Here is a 7,880-nt window from a genome sequence, read left to right on the forward strand (position 1 = left end):
CATAGCACAAGAACTAAAGTATCACCCCGCTTGTTTGGTGGCTCTGTATAACAGAGAGCGAGACTATATGAAGGCTAAAGAGCAAGAAAGAGCAATGATCAGACAGGACATGCTTCATCACAAGTCTAATTTCAGCAGCACATTTCAAAATGTAGACCTGGACAAAGCTGTGCCACCATCTCTTCTCCAGTTTGTATGCATGATAGAACATGGTACAGACATCAAGTCCCAACTCAAACATGGAACATCAAATTCAGACCTTGCTATATCGCAGCTCCTGCAGTTCAACTGCTTTTCAAAGTATAAAGAAGAAGCAGAAGTGCACAGGCATTCCAAGGACTGTGTGACATCTTTTGTCATCTATGTTGGCATGTCTGTTTGCAAAAACCAGAAAGAGGAAGCTCATTGACATGCTTTATGAGAATGGCCTGAGTATCTCATATGACAGAGTCTTAGAGATCTCAGCTCAGTTAAGAGAAGCAATTGTTGCACAGTATGTCCACAGGAAAGAGATCTTGGAGGAGGTGAGGGCAGTGAGTGGGGAAGCGACCGCGCTGTAATTCCTGATGAATCTCCGATAGAAATTGGCGAACCCCAGGAAACATTGAAGTTGCTTGCGGGAGTTAGGGACAGGCCAGGTAGTGACGGCAGCAACCTTAGCGGGGTCCATCTGGATGCTGCCCTGGAAAACGATGTATCCCAGGAATGAAACCGTGGGAACATGAAACTCGCATTTCTCCGCCTTCACAAACAGGGAGTTCTCCAGTAGGCGTTGAAGCATGGACTGGACGTGGTGCACATGTTCCTCTTGGTTCTTGGAGAAGATCAAGATGTCATTGAGGTAGACGAATACGTGCCGGTCCAACATGTCTCGGAGCACGTCGTTAACCAGTGCCTGGAAGATGGCGGGGGCATTGGTTAAGCCGAAGGGCATCACAAGGTATTCGTAATGTCCTTTAGGTGTATTGAATGCCGTCTTCCACTCATCCCCTTCTCTGATCCGGACCAGGTGATAGGTGTTGCGGAGGTCGAGCTTGGAGAAGACAGTGGCTCCTTGAAGTAGCTCGAAGGCCGTTGCGATGAGTGGCAAGGGGTACCGGTTCTTAATCGTGATTTCATTTAAGCCCCGGTAGTCGATGCAGGGTCTGAGAGTCTTGTCTTTCTTCTCCACAAAGAAGAATCCAGCCCCTGCTGGAGAGGACGAGGGGCGTATGAAACCGGAAGCCAGGGAATCATTAATATAATTGTCCATCGCTTCTCTTTCAGGAGCCGACAGGGAATAAAGGCGCCCCTTAGGTGGGAACGTACCAGGATGGAGGTCGATGGCACAATCATACGGACGGTGGGGAGGCAGAGACATGGCCCTGGACTTGTTGAAAACCTCCTTAAAGTCCAAGTGTTCCGCGGGAACCCCCGTAAGTTCAGGCGTGGCATTGGTGAGCGCGGGCCCTCGTGGAACGGCGGCTTGCTTCAGGCAGACTAGAAGACAGGACGGGCTCCAACCCCGAAAAACCCCCGTAGTCCAGTCGATGTGAGGATTATGTCGATGCAGCCAGGGGTATCCCAGAATGAGTGGGATGTGAGGGGTTTGCAGGATGTGGAAGCTGATGGTCTCGTGGTGGTTGCCGGACAGCAGCATGTGGACCGGTGCGTCACTGTCCCCAGAAGATGACCGTCCAGGGCGCTGGCTGGAACAGCCTGGGGAAGAGGTATCCGGTCGATCCCCAACTGTGTCACGAGTTCCTCGTCCATAATGGACGCGTCTGCTCCAGAATCCAGGAAGGTGGAAATCGTATGGGAAGACCCGGTCAATAGTAGCTGGACGTGGAAAAGTGGTTGTTGACAGGTGGAGAGTCGGGAAACTGCTCGGCTCACCAGTACTTCCCTTCTTACTGGCGAGCCCGGGCTTTTAACGGGCAATTGTGAACATGAACCGCCTGGCCGCTGACTTGACTGTTCCCGGCGCTTTGCCAGCCGCCTGACCTGGATGCGGCGATCCACTCTGGAGGTTGCCTCGATAAGTCCGTCCAGAGATGTGGGTAGCTCGAACGCGATGAGTTCATCCTTGACTGAGCAGATATGCGTCACACTGGGCGTCCATGTTCCATGAACTTAATCAAGCCTGGGTCCAGAAATCAATGGCATAGTCCGTGACAGATCGGTGGCCCTGCTGGAGCCTCATTAGCCCTCCTGTGACGTCCGGTTCCGTGGACACCACTCCGAAAACCTTGCGTAGTTCGGCAGAGAAGGACCAGAAGGAAGCACAGGCAGGAGTACGGCGATCCCATTCCGCCGTTCCCCACAGACGAGCTCTCCCAGTCAGGTGGTTGATAGTAAACGCCACCCTGGTGTCTTCAAATGCAAAGGTGCGGGGCTGCAATGCAAACAGGATGGAACAGTTCGTCAGGAATGCGTTGCAACCCTCAGGATCCCCAGCGTAACGTTCGGGCTCCCCCACCCGGGGCTCCGAGACTGCTGTAGAAACAGCTGGAAACATTTCCGAGAGGACCAGAGCAGGTGACGGAGACGCCGCTGCGTTGGTCTGAGCTGAAACTTTACTCTGCTCGCTCGCTCGCAGTTTTTCTTTTTGACAGTAAGTGGGTGGACCCAGTCTCTACATCTAATTGGTTACAATCCTCGTCTTTGGATAGACCGGATATCACTGTGACACAGACTCAGATTTTCAGAGATTTTCAGATTGCACTTCTCGTGCAGTAATAATGTACATCTTACTGCACGGGTACTTTTACTTTCTGCTCTTAAAGTACATTTTGCTGATAATAACATACTTGACTAAGGTTTTGAATGCAGGTATTTACTCGTAATGGATTGTTTCATCAGTATTAGTACGTTTACTGCAGTGAAGGATCTGAATACTTTTTCATCCACTAATTACTTGTCAGTGATTTAAGTTGGGCAAACAGTTAATATAGAAACAGTGGTCCCTAATCTTGGCTACAGATCCTTGAGCGGGTCCAAATTGTTGCTCATATTATATACAACTACATTATATCTCTTCTGTAAACACACCAGTATGATTAAATATGATAACATCATGTTTTAATCAATTAAGATCAAAGAGCTTCTTTGAGCTGTTTGTCACAAGAGGTTTGACTATCAAACACACATTGTCTGTAATAGAATGATGAGTGAATTTAAATCAATCTGAGCAACTTGACTCCATTTACAAGCGAAACACATTTTGAATTATTGTATTTCAAAACGCTATTAACATAATTTGTATTTCATCAGCCTCTACAGTCTGAAAAGTTTACAAAACCTGTCAGACAAATGTAGAACATTCTGAGTAGTGGAGTAGTGTTTTAGTGGCGGATTGAAAACCACTTCTAACAGACAGTGTCACAGTGATATCCGGTCTATCCAAAGACGAGAATTGTAACCAATTAGATGTAGAGATACAACGGAGACTGGGTCCGCCGACTTACTGTCAAAAAGAAAAACTGCGAGCGAGCGAGCAGAGTAAAGTTTCGCGAGCGAGCGAAAGTCCCTCTACCTCGCTCGCGCGAGAGGGATTTTTGCTCGCGCGACAGGGAATTTCGCTCGCGGAGTGATGTAAAAGCGCTCGACAAAGTAAAATACGCATTACCGCCACCAAGTGGTGGGAAGCTATATTGTAACGGATAACAGTAATATCTCTGGTGTCTTCAATTGATAACCGAAAAATACGTGATATTGTGGTAAATGTTATAGTTGATTATATTAGTTGTGTAGAATTGTGTTTGGAGTTTGTAAAAATGGCTTACATGATAGTATTGCCAACACTTTTTTAAAATCTGGTATATAACATGTATACTATACATCTATTTCAACCTACAGATTAATTCAATGAGTTCAACTAGCTAGCTACCACATGTAGCTTTGTTAGCTACTTAATTAACTGTGTAGAATGCTGTGTCAGCCCCGCTTAACCGGTATAACCGTGTTGTTTATGGCTACATGCAGCATTTACTGCTTCGGCAATGTGCCAGCGCTATAGTGGACACTTGAATTGTATTTGTTTAACAAAGGCCAGTCTTTCCCAGTGCTGTGGAATCCTGTTTACCCGGCTAAACACGGTCCAGTATGGCGGTTACGTTCACGTACAAGCCAGTTATAACATTTTACACAGTCTCTTTACAGCGGTAATATATGTAACGTTATGTATGTTTTGTGTATAACATGGGGACATGAGATGGGTAATATCCTTCCGTTTGGAGAGACAGCCAGATCCTCCTTGTGGCACTGGCACCTCAGTGGCACTTCAGCGGCAAGCGTCAGTCAGGTGCCACAACTGTGGCTAGCGAGCGGCACTCGTTCGGCACCTGTCAATAAGCTGCCGAGCTGAGCGGGTGGAGCCACATTTCCTAGTGGCACTACTCTGACTACTGGCGACACTCCTGTGACTAGTGGTGACACTGGCAGCTTGTGGCACCTATGACACCTACATATAAGCAGAGGAAGAGTGAAGATATTACATATTTAAAAAAAAAAAGTATTCGAACATTTTGGCATAACCACTTGTCAGGGTCATTTGGCACTCTGTAGATGCTTGGATGTCACGAACAAGTGAAAAACAAACTAAAAATAGTGAAAAATGTATTAGTTATTGATTATTGCAGCTGATAATCTTTGGCTATTAAGGCCTAATAATCAGTAAAGATTGTATTTTTGTTTGAAAACGGCCTAAATCATGACGTTGATTTAGATTGACTTAAATCATAGATTGACTTATTCAGACTGTTAATGAGTTACATTTCCCATCCGATTTCAATGGAGGCTGTTTATATTCAGGGGTTTACGATCTACGTGTTAGAAAACAAGTTTTTTCTCCAGTTAATAAGAATCTACTATGATGATAAAACTGATTTATGGCAGCTGACCTATCGTAACAACAATGGGTGTTCTCAGGAAATGTGGCTCAGCTCGGCAGCTTATTGACGGCCGTGTGGCGAACGAATGTCACTCGCTTGCCACAGTTGTGGCACCTGACTGACGCTTGCCGCTGAAGTCCCACTGACTAGTCACTGAGGTGCCACAGTCCTGACGCCTGACTGGCGCTTGCCACAGACTAGCCACTGCGGTGCCAGTGCCACAAGGAGGATCTCGGCATTGCACGATTTATTATTTTATTATTATCATAAAGTATTGGCGCAACATTAAGGCTCGGCTACACTGTCAATGGATAAGTCCCCAAAAAGAAAAGTCACGGAGGAAAATGGAGTTTAATTTGCTTTCACTGCCAACGACGCTGGCTCACCTGTATGCTTGAAATGTGGCGAGAAATTAGCAAACAACAAAAAATGTAATGTTGAAAGACATTTCCAGAACAATCACACATTTGCTGAACAGTATCACGCTGGAGATGAGCGAAAAAGAGCGATTTTCTCTTTATAAGAGTTTGATATTATTATAACAGGTGAAATAGCAATAAAATGTCAAGAATTGTCTTTATTCTTGTTCTATAATTTCATAAATACAACAAACTATAGTTTTTGTATATATATATATAATATAACTATATATAACACTCTATAAGCTGTGATATCAAATAGCTTTTTGCGGCTCCAGTCAAAATTTATTTGGTGAAAAATCCAAAATGGCTCTTTGGATAGTAAAGGTTGTCCACCCCTGGTCTAAGTGATTATTTTTCATTGATGACCCTGTTCTTCTGATCAAACTCTGTATGACATAACTAACGTTACCTGACGGCTGTTCCACAAACACATTGATGTTCTGCTTGTTTCTTACATGTTGTGATAAACTGCTGCTGCTTCCTCTCTTACTGGTGAGGGTTTTATTGTAAAAACAGATTCATGAAAAGCATGCAGACCTTATAACATGTCCTGTGATGTGAAGAGATCATTTATATTCTACTTATCGACACCTTCATCTGTCAGCTTCTAGTAAAATAAATATCTTTAAAAACACAAATATATAGTTTCATTCAAAACGGTAGTTTGAAACTGAGCTTGATTAACAGCTCTAGTGCATCTGTTAAGGTAGGACGAATTATACTTTGATCATTCTTATTAGTACATGGAGGCACATTATTTTACACCGTAGCTCCGCCCATTTTTAACCTGAGCAGAGGTCTAATCAGAACAACTGTGTGAAAAGCAAGAGAACATAAAACACATGACATAATTTTAAAGGAATCAGAGTATTTATAAAATCTAATTACTTTGATATGTCTACATATAATCTGCTCTTTTTTTGGACAAAATGTGCCTGGTCGATGATGAGATGAGATGAGATTATTTGTTTTTTACTTTTCATGATGACACTCCCCTGACCGCACGTCCCTGGAAGACTGAACTCGTGAACTGTTTTTGATTCATGGAGAAAGTATTTTGAGTATTTTAAATACAAAAATACTCTACTCTAAAGTATTTTGTTACAAATTACATTAGATTTTTTATCGGCCCTATCAAATACAAATTACAAAATACTCAGAAGTAATTGAAATACATATTTCAAATACAAGTAATAGAAATACTGCCCATCTCTGCCAACAGACATGTTGACTCTTCATACGTCAGCTTTTATTTGGTTACACAAACAATCATAACGTCATCAAAGCCTTTACCTGGGAAGAAAAAAAACTGGATCAAGCTGCGTACATACTTCAAAATGTATTTGAAGCATTGACGCGGCATGATCCATTTTTTTTACCCAGGCAAAGTTACCTAGGGTACGAATGAGTGTTTACACTTAAATTAACCTGGTAGTCAATCGGTAATCAAGGCTGTTGTTTGTGAATTTCCGGGTAAGGGTCACGTGATTGGGGTGGGACGAATCAGGGAAGGACACGTCGTGACTGCTAAGAACCAATCAAGTAGCGAACGCGGGTGTCTACGTCTATTTTTTTTTATAATATTTTGTCAACTAAAATGTGCATCACATCAGCCCTACAAGCTCCTTGAAAAAAAATTAATAATTCAAAACAGGATTATTCACATGATTCACACAATCTTTTTTGTTTCATTTTACAGCAAAGGAAATAGCAGCTCACAATATAAGGTAAGACTAAATTCAGTTAACATGCAAGTTCCTTTTTCATGAATCCAGTTTTTCATTATAAATTATTTTATTATTAGTATTTATTATACAAATCTGAAATCAGCACAGTATCTCAACCTGTTTCCTTCTTTTCTCTTACTTCTGCACTCTCGCTCTCTACATATACATATATATATATATATATATATATACATATATATATATATATATATATATATATATATATATACATATATATATATATATATATATATATATATATATATATATATATACACACATATATATATATATATATATATATATATATATATATATATATATATATATATGATCCAGAAAAAGGAGTCTCTGTCGGCCTTGACATCTCTGATGCAGGAGCCCGGCTCCCCTGAGGTGAAGAAGCCAGCAGTGACGGAGAACAACAGTAAGGAAGTCACCCAGCTGGTCAGTTACTCCATAGTCCTTGACATCAAGAGTACGGATTTACACATTCTGCTTTGCATTGTGCACAAACTGGATATGAAGGCTTACTGGAACTGCAGCATTTATTATTTCTGTGTATTTTCATAGGAGTTCAGCATTAGAAGTGAAATAATCATTTTAATGTATTAAAATGTGAATTATTCTCAAGGTTTTTAAATTTTGACTGATTGGCATTAATGTCTTTGAAGCATTACCTTTGCACTTCATCTTACTTGAATTTTGTGTGTGTTATGTACATTGTCAATAAAATCTTCAGAATGTAATCATTTTCTGTTTTTATCAAGTTGTTACCACATGACTGAAATAACTTCTTTCATGTTGTCGACATATTACAGTCAAAGGTTTCTAAAGCACGCACACGCACACACACGTTA

Source organism: Cebidichthys violaceus, unplaced genomic scaffold (genome assembly GCF_023349555.1).
Source record: "Cebidichthys violaceus isolate CVI_PGR_0920_01 unplaced genomic scaffold, fCebVio1.0.p SCAF_119, whole genome shotgun sequence".
Lineage (NCBI taxonomy): Eukaryota > Metazoa > Chordata > Actinopteri > Perciformes > Stichaeidae > Cebidichthys > Cebidichthys violaceus.